Here is an 18,329-nt window from a genome sequence, read left to right as displayed (position 1 = left end):
TGATCAAGATCCTCTTGTAATTTGAGATAACTTTTTTTGCTGTCCACTACACCTTTAATTTTGGAGTCATCTGCAAACTTACTAACTGTACCTCTTATGCTCACATCCAAATCATTTATGTAAATGACAAAAAGTAGAGGACCTAGCACCAATCCTTGTGGCACTCCACTTGTCACAGGCCTCCAGTCTGAAAAACAACCCTCCTCCACCACCCTCTGTCTTCTACCTTTGAGCCAGTTCTGTATCCAAACGACTAGTTCTCCCTGTATTCTGTGAGATCTATCCTTGCTAACGAGTCTCCCATGGGGAATCTTGTCAAATGCCTTACTGAATGAAGTCCATATAGATCACATCTACCGTTCTACCCTCATCAATCCTCTTTGTTACTTCTTCAAAAAACTCAATCAAGTTTGTGAGACATGATTTCCCATGCACCAGGCCATGTTGATTATCCCGAATCAGTCCTTGCCTTTCCAAATACATGTGCACCCGATCCCCTTTTACTCCCTCAATGTTCCAGCTCCCGATGGCTGTCCTGATCCTTAATCCTCCCATCATAAAGGCCACCTGCACAAAAGTATTTTGTGAGCTATCCCACAGAAGGCACGTCTCCAGACCCAATTAGATCCAATGTACCCCTATGACTGTGAACATGCCCAATGCAATCCAATATTTCCAGATTCAACCACATCCATGAGTTTCTGGATACTGCTTTGCTAGTCATCACCCAAAACATCCCAAATCTGGACAGAATTTGCTGAAAGGTCACCTTCCGTCACCAGACAGACATTACCCCACCCCTGCAGCCCTGGCTTTCCCTCCTCTTTGACACTTTTGCTTCAACCCACCCTTCAGCTGGAGACATCCTTCCTCCCCTTAGCTACCTAGAGACCTGATGACCTAAAGCAAAGCAGTAATTGATTAAAGCTGTATGTAGTAAGAACAAAGCACATATAACTTACCCCAAGGAAATAGTGAAGTTTAGCAAGTATACAACTACCGTATACAATTGAAGGGATGGATATTTGATTTGGGAGTGACCACTTAGTTCAGGAAATTTTTATTTTTAATATAAATGCAAACACATTCAAAGAAGCTCCCCCCACTTGCAGTCAGAAAAGTTGTTCCACCTTTTAAGATCCTGCCTGAGAGAATCATGTTTTTTGGACTCTCACCGAATGAAGCTCATCCACCCACTAGTCCAAGATGGACACTCTGCTTACGGAAATAGGCCACTTGGTTCAATTGGTCTTATGTCAGTCTCAATACTCACTAAGAACTTCCTCCCACTCCATTTAACCAAAATGCACATATCCTTCTACTCTTTTCCCCTTCGTGGGTTTACTGTGTTTCATTTTCAATGCCTCTGTTATTCATCATAACTATCCCTCGTGGTACTAAATTCCAAATTCTAAACAATCTCTGGCAAAGAGGTTTCATGTGAATTCCCAATCAGATTGATTCTTAACTGTTTTATATCAATAGCCCTCACTTGGGCATGTAGAAATCTATTCTCTGTGCTATCAAATCTCTTCATAATCTTGAAGACTTTTATCATGTCACATCTAGTTTTTTTATTGTTTTCTCGGGCAGAGACCCTGTCCTGAAAGATAAAACTTTTCAGTTCTGGTATCACTCTAGTTAAATGTTTTTGTACCATGTTATGGGCTAGACCAGACCACTCAGAATATTCTTAAGCAGGCAGCCCAGACCATAACTTTGCAATTTATTTCGGTAAATGTACAGTGAAAATTACACGAAGTTAGTGAGGTTGACTACCAGGTTTTAAAACAGGCAAACATTTATTCACAAAATTACACAATGAAACACAAAGAACAGAATAAAAAACCCCTACAGAACTCAATCTATCCAAACCAGACTTAATTATGCTGTTTCGAATATACACAATAGTCTCACTAAGCAAACCCCCTTAAAATAGAGTAAAAAATGGAACAAATGCTTACAGGTTGAAGTTAGAAGGGCAGAAAGAGAGAGAGCCTGTTCACACAGTCCACTACTGAACTTCCAATGAGTTCTGGACTGAACTGCTCAGCTAGAGAGCTGACCACTCCTCTTTCATTCTATAGATCACTTCTGAAACATGACCATTTTGGTCTGAAGTCTCATTTTTTTACATATAAACAAAAGGCTTTTCACCGAGCTGGGAATTTGTGTTGCAGACGTTTCGTCCCCTGTCTAGGTGACATCCTCAGTGCTTGGGATCCTCCTGTGAAGCGCTTCTGTGATCTTTCCTCCGGCATTTGTAGTGGTTTGAATCTGCCGCTTCCGGTTGTCAGTTCCAGCTGTCCGCTGCAGTGGCCGGTATATTGGGTCCAGATCAACGTGCTTATTGATTCATGTTGCTTGTCAACTGCGTGTGTGTTCGGCATTCATGCAGGAACCAGAGTTGGTCATATGTGGTGCTTAGGCGGTTGGCACAGGATTCCCATTTCCTGGCTTGTCTTAGCATCTCTCACCCATAGGTGTTCTATTTTTGTGAGAAGATTCGTAGCTTGGGTGCTCGTTATTGTGGTTCTGTTCGCCGAGCTGGGAATTTGAGTTGCAGATGTTTCATCCTCTGTCTAGGTGACATCCTCAGTGCTTGGAAGCCTCCTGTGAAGCGCTTCTGTGATCTTTCTTCAGGCATTTGTAGTGGTTTGAATCTGCCGCTTCCGGTTGTCAGTTCCAGCTGTCTGCTGCTGTAGCCGCAGATGACAAGCAACATGAATTCGACTGGGACAACATTACTATTATAGGACAAGCCAAACAGAGAACAGCCAGGGAATTCCTAGAGGCATGGCACTCATCCAGAGGTTCAATCAATAAACACATCGACCTGGAGCCAATATACCGACCACTGCAACGGACAGCTGGAACTGACAACCGGAAGCGGCAGATTCAAACCACTACAAATGCTGGAGGAAAGATCACAGAAGCGCTTCACAGGAGGCTCCCAAGCACTGAGGATGTCACCTAGACAGGGGACGAAACGTCTGCAACACAAATTCCCAGCTTGGCGAACAGAACCACAACAATGAGCACCCGAGTTACGAATCTTCTCACAAACTTTGAAAAGGCTTTTCAATATCCTTTAATCTCTTTACCAAACTAGTCCAATCTGAGCCCAGCCCGTTTATGACCCCTTTGAAAAACATCAAGGACATGGTGTCCTTGAGAAAAGGAACAGTTTTTAGAAAAAAGGGACCAACTTTGTGACAACCTTCTCCAGTGCCTCCCTAACCTTTCTACAACCTCAACTAAGCATAGCACTTGTCAGGTGTAACTAATTTCTATGAAAAGTCTGATATAAGAATGAGGGTTGGAATACATTATTCAAAGTTTCAATATCATAAAGGTAGTTAATGGTTGATACATTTAACCAAGTCTCCATCTGCCTGTTCCAATAGTTCAGGTGATGTTCAAGATCCCATGGCACAGCATTTACAAAAATCTTTGTCCTGGACCAAATGAAAATAAGGGACATCCTCATTAGTTCAAGAAACTGTCATTCTAACATAATTTATGAAAGTATCCAATTCACATTTATATATCTTAATGAAGGAATAGAAAGACACAGTTGAAGTGCTTCACAACTAAATGTCATGTTTGAAATAATGACCTATAAACAAGTTCCTTTAGGAAAAAGAGAGAAATAAAAAAAGGGTCTGCCTATTGAACATGGGGCCAAATGACAAGAAAGACTAGATAAATGATTTTTTTCTCATTGTTAAAATTTTATGTACATACATGCAAATGGAGATGAGCCTGATGACATCCAGTCTTGAAGTTTTGACAAGACATGGAAGAAAAGAAGATTCTTGCAAAATTTTCAATATTTTGCATTGATTCAAATGCTTTACCAATGCTGTTTTGAAGTCTTTGATTCAAGAAAATTCTAGGAACTAACTTTAAAACAAGGTAATTATTGCCTCCTCATCTTATAAAGTGCCACCATAGGATATTATCAAATATTTGAATCCAAAAAATAATATATTTGTCTTAGTGTCGTGATTTCACCTCTGAGTCTGAAATTTGGAAGATCGTGTCTCAATCTAGGGACCTAAATACATCATCAAGGTTGAATCCCCAGTCAGATATTAAGAAAGTATCACATTGTCAGAGGTGTTCCCCTTCAGATGTCTGCCTGATCCAATTGTTCAATTGCATGTTAGTGATTCAAGTGGACAATTCCAAGGCCAAAAGTTCTCCGTGTTGTATATGTATCTTGTCTTTAAGTGATTTTGCCTTAAGGACAGCATGTGTTGTAGGTATACAATGTTATGACTCTACCGGTCTGTCAGTGTAATTTGTGTCTGCAAGCTGCACACAAAGAGATCAATTGGTTTGCTACAATAACTGCTTCATGACTGGCAATGATTGAAATAAAGTGTGTAAAACTGTTTTGAATCTACTAAGCCACGAGTTAATCAATCCTGATGAGTGATTGATTATTTAACTGCTATCATTAATATGAGAATGTACTAATGAAGCCTATCATGCTTGAACAGCAAGCAAGTTAATCTACAGGTAAAAGACATGATTGACAGTTTAAATCATGCAAGTGAACATGAGACAATGCTCACTACCTTTGTTCCTTGAAGCACTGGCCTATTGAGAGGCCTCTCAATAGTTTAGCTCAGTTGACAAAGGCTGGATCGATAGTAAGCAAAGGGATGTTAAAAACATATTGTCAGACAGTCAACAAAATTCCTTGGTTTACATTGATACACAGCAGACCTTCTAACAGAACCTAAAATGTGTAAACAATCCTCAGAGTGCTGGGTGGAAATCTTCCCAGCCCCTGAATAATGTGAGCATTGGCAAGAATGTGGGGAGAATTGTATGAGATTAGCTGTAAGGAAATGCCCAACATTGAGAGCAAGAAGCCCAATTTTACAAAGAATGTTCAACAGTGAGATGAGACTCTCACTATTGAACAGCAAGAGACATATTTGCAGGTACCTTCATTTGTGCATCCTCTCACCTCATTGTTAAACAACTTCCCATTTTCCCACCATCAGACAGAAACAAGGCAGTGGCAATTTCCAACATGAATGTCAATGTGCTAACCAGGTGACACCACCAGCTCACCATACATTCTTCCAACCCTCTATCATAAACACCAATATCTCATGGCAGACCCTATGGATAGTAACTGCACATATTATCCACAATATCCCCATTCAGCCTCACCCGGTCCACCAGGATCTGTAGACCTCCATCGGCAAAGCAAGATACTAGTTTTCATCCAAGAGACATGTCTGGAGACAGGAGACATGCTGGGCAGCTACAAACCACCAGTGCTTTATTTGGAGTACAGCAGTATTAAAAGACAGCTGCAGCATCAGGAATCCAGGGAGATTCTGGCTGTGGTGAATACTTCCACCAGTGGCAGGTGGAAGAATATAAACTGTAAGACCATAAGAAATGGCAACAGGAGTAGGCTATTCAGCCCATCAAGCCTGCTCCACCATTCAATTTGATCATGATTGTTTTTACATTCCTCATGTCTATTTTCCTGAGTTATCCGCACAACCCTTGATTCCCCTCCTGCTGAAGGGCTTCTGCCTGAAACGTCGATTCTTCTGTTCCACAGATGCTGCCTGACCTGCTGTGCTTTTCCAGCACCACACTCTCGACTCTAATCTCCAGCATCTGCAGTCCTCACTTTTCCCAACAATCTAGTTATGTCGGCTTTAAATAGATACAAGGATTTTGCCCCCACAGGTCTCTGTGATAAGGAGTTCTGGAGATTCACAACCATCTGAGAGAAGAAATTCTTCCTTATCTTAGTCTTAAATTGACATCCTTTATTCTTGGTCTATGCCCTCTGGTCCTAGACTCTCCCATGAGGGGAAACATCCTCTTAGCATTTACCCTGCTAAGCCCCTGAAAAATTCTATGTGTTTCAACAAGATCACTTCTTATTCTTCTTACTGGGGAGTGCCATAGGAATGGTGTCAAGTTAATGAGGCAAATTTGGGAAAACCGCACAAGAAAGTTCACTAGGCTCAATCTCTTGAAAAAGGTGGAAGAGCTTACTCAACAAACGGTCAGGAAGAAACTGGTAGAATATCTTGCTAGGCTCCATAAGCTCACGGTAGAACCCAAACCAAATGGAGAATCTCCTGAGGTTAGTTATATTAGCTTAAAAGAATTGTTTCACTCTGTAACTGAAATGGGAAGCTGTGACTATAGTGTGTTGCTGAAATGCTGTCCAATCCTTTCAAAACTGGAAGTTCAATTCTCAAACAATAAAATAGATTTGGGACGAACTGTAAGTGAAGAAGCAGCAACTGCACCATCTAAGCCACACAAATGAATATGTAGTGACAGATAGAAAATGGAAACATCTGAAACTAAACTGAGTCAGGTTGACACACAGCGCAGTAAACAATATCCACTCCAAATTCAGGTCATTAGGGGCTGAGGTGTTTAAAAAGGGACAAAGTTAAGAAAAATGTCTGACCTCTCCACTTTCCAAAGAAAAATCCCCAATAAGAGTAAAGGGGATCACATCAAGCAAAATCCAGGAAACACAATTGAGAAAGTAAACAAACTATTTCACCAACAATTCAATTGCTGAGAAATGGGAAAGCCCAAAATATTCAAGAAGTGCAATATTAAGCCTATCCACATCAGCACAGATCAACAGGCAGAATGAGAGGCAAATTTCATGTGCTGTAAACAACTCCACTGAGAATATCATCAAGAAGAGACAAATGATGTACAAATATCCATGATACAGCAAAGAAACAGTTGTCTGCTATATCAAGAAGTACACCAACAGCAATAAAGAATAGGTGTACATCCCCAAAGTTCTCCATGAAATAAATACAAGAGTCACAGATCCTCCAGTTGAAGAGAGAATTACAAAGCTCAGACCATCTCCTCAACAAACTACCATTCTTTTAAATCTGAAGAGAACACATTCTGGCTTGAAGGGACCCATGTACAATCTAAAGTTTTTTTTAAAAGAAATGCAAGACCATCCTTGATTTGGGAATGATTCAGCCTCAAATCAATCCCCATGAGCTGTATTTGCATTTCCAAACTCTTATTCCTCTCAAAGTCTCAAACTTAACAATAAAAGTACACTCAGCTATTTACTTTCTTATATTTGTATATATATTCTGATTTTTAAAAAATTTCTTACGCGGAGGCATTGCCATAGTGATAAAGTCACTGAACTAGTAAACCAGAGGCCCAAGTTAATGTTTTAATGAAACTATAACAGAAATTGCTGGTGAAACTCATTAATTCTGGCAACATCTGTGGGAAGAAAGCAATTAATGTTTTGTCTGGTGACTCTTCATCAGGTCTGCCAGAACAGCAATTTCTGCTTTTGTTTCAGATCTCCAGTATCCACAGTTGTTTGTTTTACTTTAATGTTTCAATGACTTAATTTCAAATTCCTCCATCAAAGTTGGTGAAATTTAAATTGAAATAACACATTTGGGATTAAAAACTCCTTTTAAGAAACTAATGTCATTGTTGTTAAAACGCATCTGGTTTACTCATGACCTTTAGAGAAGAAAATCTAACGTCCTCATCTGATTTGGCCTACATGTGAGTAACAGGAATGTGGTTAATTATTAGCTGCCCTGTTGAAGCCTTTCAATAGGCAGATCACAAATTTCCTCTCCCCTCCCTCTGGATGCATCTCCAGTAGGAAGAGGCAAGGCAGTGAACAGGAGTTGAAAATGTAGTGGACAATTTTGGAATTGAAATATTGAAAAGACAGCAGATATTACAAAATAACGAGCTACTTGGTGAAAGGGATTTGATACAAGTTATGTGTTGAGCAACAGATATTTGTATGAACTTTAGGTAGTGCGTGCGTGAAATGGAAGGCTAGTCATGGGATCATTGGAAGTAACAAAGGCTTATCTACAAACATCATTTGCACTGAACTAGCTAAAATGCTTTCTTCTGTTCAGTGAACAGCTTTGTTTTCGGGTATTTGTGTGCAGCATTTTTGCTTCAACCTAGATTAAGAACCTGCTTAGGTAAGAAAAAATATTAGAGGCAAAATGGCCGTACTAAGGTATAGTTAGTACTCATTATTTAGCCTTTGCTTTTTTGGGAGAAAATATGGTTGCTCGCCCACTCTCTGAATGGCAAGGTATGACTGGAAGACAAAAATTGGTACTAAATAAATGCAAGAAATAAATGTAACAAAATGTAAAAAGCCCCTACAAGGCAGTCTTCTGGTGAAATGCTTTAGAATCAGCATTTAAAAAAAAGAGCTATCCTCCAGTTGAGAGAACTCCATTTGTCTGTGAATAATTCTAGACTCAGCACTTTTAACTGGGAGGCTGAGAGCTTTTCAGATGTGTTCAAATTGTTACATGACAAGTGCAATACATCAATGTTTTTGGGGCTTTGTTGATACCAGGGGTCCTATGTCCCTTTCCCTGATAGCCTGTGTAGAGTATTAACATTTGTTTATAATTTCTTCTCGGTTCGGAGTTCTGCCATTATTGAACTTACAGAAAGAGGCAGGCAAGTCATCAAAGTGGGAGTTTGACAACAAAACGGTCATCATCATTCCTTTCCTGTTTCAGTTTTGCATTAATGCCAGCATACAAAAAAAGCGTAGCATAGAGACCTATCTCCATTGCTCTCCACAAACACTGCTTCCTGATTTTCGAACCACTTATGGCTACATAAAGATAAAATGAAAGTGATGATTGGGTACAAGTACATGATATTTTCTTGACTTGAACACAGAGAAGCAGGACCATAAGGTCATATGATGGAGAAGTAGGATTAGATCATTCAGCCCATCAAGTCAGCTCTGTCATTCAACCATGGCTGATATGTTTCTCAAACCCTACCTTCTCTCCATAACTCTTAATCCCATACTAATCAAGAACCTATCTCTGTCCAAAATACACTCAATGACTTGGTCTCCACACCTCTCTGTGGTAACGAGTTCCATAGATTCATCACACTCTGGCTAAAGACATTCCTCCTCATCTCAGTTCTCAAGGGTCATCCCTTCTCTCTGAGGCTGTGCTGTTGTGATCTAGTCTCTTCTATTAGTGGAAACATCTTCTCCATATCCACTCTATCCAGTTTTCTCGGTATTTTGTAAGTTTTAAACAGATCCCCCCCCCCACCCCCCCCCCACCCCCATCCTTCTAAACTCCATCAAATAGAAACCTCGAGTCTTCAACCATGCCTCATATAACAAGCCCTTCATTGCAGGGATCATTTTTGTAAATCTGGACCCCCTTCAATGCCAACACTATTCCTTAGATACAGGGCTCAAAACTGCTCACAATAATCCAAATGCAGTGTGACCTGAGCTGTACATCTCTGCCTTTGATTTCCAGCCCTCTTGAAATAAATGCCAACATTGCATTTGCCTCCCTAACCACCAACTTAACCTGCAAGTCAACTTTAAGAGAATCCTGAATTAGGACTCCCAAGTCCCTTTGCACTTCAGATTTCTGAAGCCTTTCCCCATTTAGAAAATAGCCTAGATCTCTATTCTTCCTTCTACTCTGCTTAACCTCACACTTCCTCATATTGTATTCCATCAGCCATTTCTTTGCCCACTCTTCTAGCCTGTCCATGTCCTTCCTCAACATTACCTTCACTCTACCTATTTTTGTATCAACTGCAAACTTAGCAACAATGCCCTCATTTCCTTCTTCCAGATCATTAATGTATAACGTGAATAGTTGTGATCCCAACAATGACCCCTGGAGAGCTCCACTTGTCACCAGCTACCATCCTGAAAAACATGCATTCATCCCCATTCTCTGCCTTCTCCCCATCAGCTAAGCCTCTATCCAAAGTAGGCAATGATAGGTGAGCACAGGTATTGGGCACAACCTAGTTGGTCCATACCAATACCTTACCCCAACACCTTGGGCTCTTATCTTATTTAGTAGCCCCCTGTGTAGCATCTTGTCAGAGGCCTTTGGAAATCAAAACAGATCACATCCACTGACTCTCCTTTGTCTAATTTGCTCACTGCCTCCTTCAAGAATTCGAACAGATTTGTCAGGCATGATCTCTCCTTGACAAAATCATGCTGACTCAACTCTATTTTACTATGCACTTCCAAGTACTCAGCAATCTCATCCGTAATGACGGACTGTAAAATCTTACCAACAACTGCAGTCAGGATAACTGGCCTATAGTTTCCTGTCTCCTGCCTCCCTCCTTTCTTAACAGGAGTGCTACAACAGTTATTTTCCAGCCCTCTGTGATCCTCCCTGACTCCAGTGATTCCTGAACAAACCTACCTCCTTCAGAACGCTGGGGTGTAATCCATCAGGTCTGGGTGATTTATCCACCTTCAGACTTTTAAGCTTCTCCTTAGTGATGGCCATTGCACTCACTTCCACCCTTGATCTCCTGAAATCTGATACATTGTTGGTACCTTCCGCTGTGAAAACTGATGCAAAGTATCTATTCAGTTCCTCTGCATTTCTTTGTCCCCCATTATTACTTCACCAGCTTCATTTTCTAGTGGTCCAATGTTCATTCTTGCCTCTCCCTTGCCTTATAGATATCTAGAAAAGAACTCTTACAATCTTTTTTATATTATGAACTAGCTTACTCTCATATTTCATCTGCATTTCCCCTTTTTTTAAATTATCCTCTGCTGGCTTTTAAAGGTTCCCAATCCTTTACCTTCCCACTCGTGCTCACCACATTGTATGGTTTTTCATTGTATGGTGATGCTGCCCCTGACCTCCCTTGTCAGCCATGGTTGCCTCATCCTCCCCTTAATATGTTTCTTCTTCCATGAGATGAATTCCTGCTGGGCCTCCCAAATTATCTCCAGAAACTCCTGCCATTGCTACTCCACAGTCTTTCCTGCACGACCTCCCTTTCAATCAACTCTGGTCAGCTCCTTTGAATGTTTTTGTAGCTACCTTTTCTCAATTGCAACACAGTTATATCTGACTCCAGCTTCTCCCTCTCAAACTGCGGGATGAATTCTATCATATTCTGGTCACTGGCCCTTTGGGGTTCCTTCACCTTCAGCTCCCTAATCAAGTCTGCCTTATTACACATCACCAAATCCAGAATTGTCTTTTCCTTCTTGGGATTTTCCACAAAGAGAAAACCTCCTTAATGGTATTATGGGTCAACCCACAGCAGTTGGACTGCAGCGGTTCAAGAGGTCAGCACATCCCCATCTTCTCAAGGGCAACTAGGTCTTTGCCCTAAAAAAAAACTCATAGACATTCTACAAATTCCATTTCTAGAGATTGCTAAGCCAGCTCCAATATTGACTATACTTCAAAAGTACTTCATTGGCTATAAAATGTCTAGGGACTTTCTGAAGACATAAAATCCATTATATAAGTACAGATATTCCAAGTCTTTTTTTTAAGTGACTTACCGTAACTGCATTCCTTCCCAGTGATTTTCATTGTAGCAAATTTAAGCAAAGATTGTCTTCTTACTATACTAAAATGTTGTTCAACAAACTGTTATTTAGGGGGCTGGGAGCAATAACAAAAAGTCACGACAAGGGAAGCAGATACATTGGAACACCACTATCTGCAAGTTTCCGTCCAAGCCACTCACCATTCTGACTTAGAAACATATTGCCGTTCCTTCACTGTCACTGGGTTAAAATCCTGGAATATCCTCTGTAATGGTATTGTGCATCAACTCACAGCAAGTGGACTGCAGAGGTTCAAGAGGTCAGCACATCCCCATCTTCTCAAGGGCAACTAGGGACGGACAATAAAATGCTGTCCAGCCAGTGATGCCCATGCCCCACAACTGAATTTTTTAAGAAGACAATTCAGTGTATATATGTATACAATTTGCCAAATATCTTATCACTGTAAAAATACATATTATTGTAATTGTAAAGGGAAAGGTAGAACAAAAAAGGTAGCAGAGGGAGGTTGACTTGGCAATGATGTTTTCCCAGATGTTTTTGGCTGCTTTAGCAAACAATGATATGTATGATACTGCTATCTTTATTATATTAGCTAATTTGAAAGAAATACTCAATGCATTGTAATGGTAAGTAAAGGAATATCACACATTACATTGACATCAGAAGCATCCTTTTGCTTTTGCTCAATTATTACATAATGAGTGTGATGATACTGTGCCTTTAAGAGATGTGTTCTGTCCTGTTTCTCTTGCAGAGGGTTGTTGCCATGGTGGTGACAGAATGGCTCCTTCAGACAGGAAGTCAGTAAAATTTGAGTTCTCCCTGAGTGTTTTTTAAAATAAGACAGAGAATCACAAGTGGGCAGAGTCAAGCTCACACTGACCCAAAAATAGCTTTAGTTTTGCTTTTGGTCATTTGTTTTTTCCGATAACTGGCTGCCAAAGCTAACAGCTCTAGGTCCCTTTCTGCTGCTAAATTGAAGACTTAAGCAAAAGTTTTCCTCTTAGAAACCAGAGGGGGCTGATTTCTTTTAATGTTTCTGTCTACTGGACAGGACAGCATATGAGAATAATAACTGTTTTGCTGAATTGTCTTTGCATAAGTGTGCGTTTGTGGGATGCTGCCTTTTTTAGAACATGATTTGGAGATGCCGGTGTTGGACTGAGGTGTACAAAGTTAAAAATCACACAACACCAGGTTATAGTCCAACAGGTTTAATTGGAAGCACTAGCTTTCAGAGCACCGCTCCTTCATCAGGTGTTTGTGGAGGACACAATCCTAAGGCACAGAATTTATAGCAAAAATTTACAATGTGATGTAATTGAAATTATACACTGAAAAATACCTTGATTGTCTGTTGAGTCTTTCATCTGTTCGAATATCATGATAGTTCCACTTCTTTCATGTGTAAATCACAAAACCTTTTTTTAAAAGTTGCATTCTCAGGTTAGCTGTAACAGTGGGTGATAGCTAGACAATATGTTGAAGGTGTTAGCCCCCATGTGTTTTTGTCTATGCCATGATGTTTAGTTTGATTCTAATCTAAAAAGTGAGATAACAGAGTTTTACATGAATTCATGCAGTTTTTGAGCAAAGTACAATGTAACTCTGCAAATACAAATTCACACCACAAAATATATGTGTGCATGTGGGTATTTGTCTGTGTGTGGGTGTCTGTCTGGGCGGGGGTTGTGAGTGTGAGAGAGAGTGTGTGTAGTGATGTAGAGTCTCTCAAGTCTGTGAGGGGGTGCTTGTGTGAGTGTGGGAGTGTGTGTGTGCGTGTCTGGGGTGGTGGGTTGTGAGTGTCTGTGAGAGAGCGTATATGTGTGTGCAAGAGTGTAGAGTGGTCTAAGTCTCTGAGAAGATGCCTGTGGGAGTGTGTGTGTCTGTAAGGGTGTGTGTGGGTGTCTGTATGCGTGTCTGTGTATATGTGTGTCCATGTGTAGTTATGTGCAGGGGTGCCTGTGTGTGTGTGTGGGTGTGTGTGTGTGTGTAGGAGTGTCTGTGTGAATGTATAGTGCAATGGTGGTCACCTGCAATGTGAATGAACCCAAGGTCCCGGTTGAGGCCCTCCCTATGGGTACCGAACTTAGCTAGCATCTGCAGTCATTGTTTTTACCAAACTTAGCTATCAGCCTCTACTCGGCCACTTTATGCTGCTGCCTGTCCCAAAGTCCGCCTTGGAGGATGGTCACCCAAATTCAACTTCGGACCTTCAGGTGACCATCCTCCAAGGCGGACTTCAGGACAGACAGCAGCGAAAAGTGGCCGAGCAGAGGCTGATAGCTAAGTTCGGTACCCATAGGGAGGGCCTCAACCGGTACCTTGGGTTCATGTCACATTACAGGTGACCACCATTGCACTATATACACACACAGACACTCCTACACACACACACTCACGCATACATGCACACACACACACCCTTACAGACACACACACTCCCACACAGGCATCCTCTCAGAGACTTAGACCATTCTACACTCATGCACACACATATACACTTTCTCTCACGGACACTCACAACCACCACCCCAGACACGCATACAAACACTCCCACACTCACACATGCACCCCCTCACAGACTTAAGACACTCTACACTCACTACACACACACATATACTCTCTCTCAAACTCACAACTCCCAACTCAGACAGACACACAGACACAGAGACAGACAAAGACCCACATGCACACATATATTTTGTGGGGTGAATTTGTATTTGCAGAGTTACATTGTACTTTGCTCAAAAACTGCATGCATTCATGTAGAACTCTGTTATCTCACGTTTTAGATTAGAATCAAATTAAACATCATGGCATAGACAGAGAACCCGGGGGGTGGGGGTGGGGGGGGCTAACACCTTCAACATATTGTCTAGCTATCACCACTGTTACAGCTAACCTGAGAATGATACTTTTAAAAAAAGGTTTTGTGATTTACACATGAAAGAAGTGAAACTATCATGGTATTCAAACAGATGAAAGACTCAACAGACAATCAAGGTATTTTTCAGTGTATAATTTTAGTTACATCACACTGTAAATTTTTGCTATAAATTCTGGGACTGAGGATTGGGTCCTCCACTATCACCTGATGAAGGAGCAGCGCTCCAAAAGCTAGTGTTCTTCCAATTAAACCGGTTGGACTATAACCTGGTGTTGTGTGATTTTTAACTTTATATTAGAACAGTTGATGATTTGTCATTAAGCAATACATTATCTTGTTAAGTATTTCAATACAGTGAAGTGAAGCCAATATTACTTTTTGCTGCATTCCCCGTCTCCGCTGAATCGTTTTCCCTGGTTTCAGATACCCGCGGTTTACCGTGGCCCAAACATATTATAGGGAAGCTTCCAGAACCAGGGACCGGGGGCTGCCAGGAAAGTAAATTTCCCATTTGAATGAAGGGGTTCACTCCTATCCGCTGTTTTGGGTGTCTGCAGTGGTCTTGGAACATATCTCCCATGAGGACAACTGTATTTATTTTGTGAAAACTGACACTTTGAAGCGTACAGATTAAAACTGAGGTTGTCTTCAGTTTAATCTTTTGTGATTTTCGTGCTTGGGTTATCGAGATATTGTAGCATTTAATTCACTTCAGATTCAGAAAAGCAATTAACAGGAAGTTTACATATGTGAAAATATTTGATAATCAACTCACTAAAACCAAAACTGAAGTTCTTTTGGGGTCTGTGTGAGCCTGACCCCTCCCACTCATGACTCTTTTGTCTGGAAAATGGAACTTTAAAAAGACATTAAGCTTACAACTGTGTCATTAAATGTTTTAAAATTGATTGGACTTTCAAGCTTTCGATATTGGTTTGTAACATTCACAGTACTGCAATGCAATTCATATGGGATTTCCCATTAGTCCATCTGCTATCTTTCCAACTGTTACCTTGAGTGTGATATAAGTGTACGTAAAATTAACCTTGTTCAAATGTTGAACAATCTTAAAGACATTTTGTTCACAATACTCATGGCTGAGACATAAGCCACTAATTGAGTGCCTGGAATGGTAGGAAAATCTTATGAGGAAAGGCTGAGGCACTTGGGGCTGTTCTCATTGGAGAAGAGAAGGTTTAGGGGAGATTTGATAGAGGTGTATAAGATGATTAGGGGTTTAGATAGGGTCGACACTGAGAACCTTTTACCGCTAATGGAGTCAGGTGTTACTAGGGGACACAGCTTTAAATTAAGGGGTGGTAGGTATAGGACAGATGTTAGGGGTAGATTCTTTACACAGCGGGTTGTGAGTTCATGGAATGCCCTGCCAGTAGCAGTGGTGAACTCTCCTTCTTTATGGTCATTTAAGCGGGCATTGGATAGGCATTTGGAAGTTATTGGGCTAGTGTAGGTTAGGTAGGATTCGGTCGGCGCAACATCGAGGGCCGAAGGGCCTGTACTGCGCTGTATCTTTCTATGTTCTATGTTCTAAGCCTTTAAGTTACACATGATGTACTTCATGATCAATTTGTAATGCATAATTGTAAGGTGGCTGCTGATGTCTGAATAAAATATTTCACCCTGGGGAGATATCACTGTCCAATAAAGTAACCTGTTAATTATTATGAGGATATGAGATGATGAATGGTTAATTCATTATTTTTTTTTGTATATTGGCATCACTGTTAAGGCCAGCATCTATTGTCCAATCGTAATACTCGGGCTCAAACAATTTTACACACCCCCAGGAACTGGCTGGCAACTGGCAGAGGGTACAATTGAGTGACAACATGCCTATAGCCTACCTGCCTTGGCTGCAATTTTACCAATGGCAGGGAAGTGTCCAGATCCCCAATTGATGTCATTAAGTGGCCACTAATTAAAGGCATTTTACCAGTGGTGGAGAGTTCCCACCCAAAGTGCACTCCAGCAGGCCTGATTGTGTGGGGCTATGGAATAGAAGGGTATACTGGCAAGTTCCCCCCAGTTCAGGCAACCACAGCTGTCTCATGGAGTAGGCTATCCACACTTCCTTCCTCAAACCACAGCCCTCCCAATTCTAACACCTCTACGTCAATGAGGCCGATGTGACAAGCCCTAGTGATGCCTTGCCACTTACTTTGTACTCTGGCCTTTACCTGCCAGATCTTGGTCAAAGACTTGCTGTGGTCTCAGCAGTGGCTACTGTTCTCAGTTGTGCTGCTGGAATGAAATACCTGCTAACATCTGGCTGGCTGGCAGTTTTTGGAGAAGAAACATAACCCCCATGAGACAGAAAGGCATGATCGCAGATGAATAATTACCTGACTACCATAAAATTTGCTCAAGGTTTCTGAACCAAGTTGGAGTGGTCTCGGTCATAAACACCAGCCAGTGGGCAGGGTATCACCTCCACAATAAGCTCCAGCCTAAACAACGCTTAATGCTGGTGAAGCACCATTTGATAGCACTGTTGAAACAATCTTCAGAACTTTGCCACTTGATTGAGCAGTAACTGGCCAAATTTGACTTATGCCACTTATTGTAGGCAAGATCAGTGGACAATTTTCCCCACTATTGAATAGATGCCAGTACTGCATATGTCCTGGAACAGCTTAGCTAAGCAATGGCTGATTCAAGAAGCACCTTAGGGCTGCACCTTATAGGTTTTTTGGTAAAATGCAAGATGCGTTTAATTTGTAGGAGGGATTCTTGCTGCAAAACTGAGCAAATTCTATCGTCAAATCCAACTGAACTCTCTGCATTAAGTGCTGTTGCGGCCTCTTTGGCCTACATCACGTCTGATTTCCACCCATTTGGCCACAAATCATTCCTAGAACTCATCACTCACTGCATATTCAAGAATTCACCAGTATTCCTTGTGCAGGCCCCATTTTAACTGGCCATTCTGCACCCAAACAGGTACTGTCAATCCAGAGTTGCATGGTTCCTGACATTTGCCCCAGACATGACAGGAGGATATTGGCACCCCACTTTGTGGGCAGGAGACTGGAGCTCCTGCTGGATAGAGTGGGGCATGAGTAGGACATCTTGTTGCGTCAGGACAAGTAGTGGAAGCCATGACAGCAGACCATGCCAACCTGGTCTCAGGTTGCCTTCTCAGTTAGAACAGTCTCAGTCATTTGGAGAAGCTCTGGATTCTTCTGGTTTATTTCAGATTTCCAGCTATGCAGTATTTTACTTTTAGCCCAATATGTATACTCGATGGAGGACAATTGACACCAGTTTGTTGGAATTTTAATGGGGTTGATTATGAAACAACCCAAGCAGAGGATGAGAACTCCATTTCTGGGGTAGGCTGAGTCTCAATGCACGTGAAGAGCAGGATTAGCCATATACACCTGGCTCAGCAACGCTTTTAAATTTTTAACAGGTTTAGCAATCCAAGTCACCAGTTAAATGCTGACCTGGAATGGAAATGAGAAGTCATTGGGCCCAGAATGTGTCCTATAAAAGGGGAACCTACAAGAGACACAATGGTTCTGGACTCTTGGTGTTCCATAGCTCCAATGTTTTGATTTTCTGCAGTTATGGAGTGGTTCTGGAATGTTCCAGTGTTATAAAAATCGATATCTAAAGTTATTTGGAGTCAGACGAAAGCTCAAGGGACTCTGAAAAAAATAACTTCAATGGGAAAGAACATGAATCCACCACAGGAAGCAGGAAAAGCTTCTGAGAGACTGAGCTGAGGTAACCAAGAGGCAGTTATCAGCAGAGAAACCGAGGAAGGAAGTTCCAGGCTGTGAGTTTGTGCTGGGATAGGCTCCATGGTAGCAGAACTGAGAAGGAGTTGAAAGTCAGCCAAGGATACAGGACCCAGAGCACTATCCAGAAAATGCACTTGAACCACCAATAGGAGAACAAGTGTTCAGGCATTCCAAGTCAGACCAATATTGCAAGGAGTTAAGAAGCAGAGTTTTCCAGAGTATACAGTAAAATCCCTCTGGAGGAAAATGTGAGTATCAGCAAGACTTTTGTGATTCACAGTAGTTTCTA

The sequence above is a fragment of the Hemiscyllium ocellatum genome, chromosome 17 (assembly GCF_020745735.1).
Source record: "Hemiscyllium ocellatum isolate sHemOce1 chromosome 17, sHemOce1.pat.X.cur, whole genome shotgun sequence".
NCBI classification, from domain to species: Eukaryota; Metazoa; Chordata; class Chondrichthyes; order Orectolobiformes; family Hemiscylliidae; genus Hemiscyllium; species Hemiscyllium ocellatum.
The sequence above is the reverse complement of the archived record's forward strand: the minus strand, read 5'-3'. Positions refer to the sequence as shown.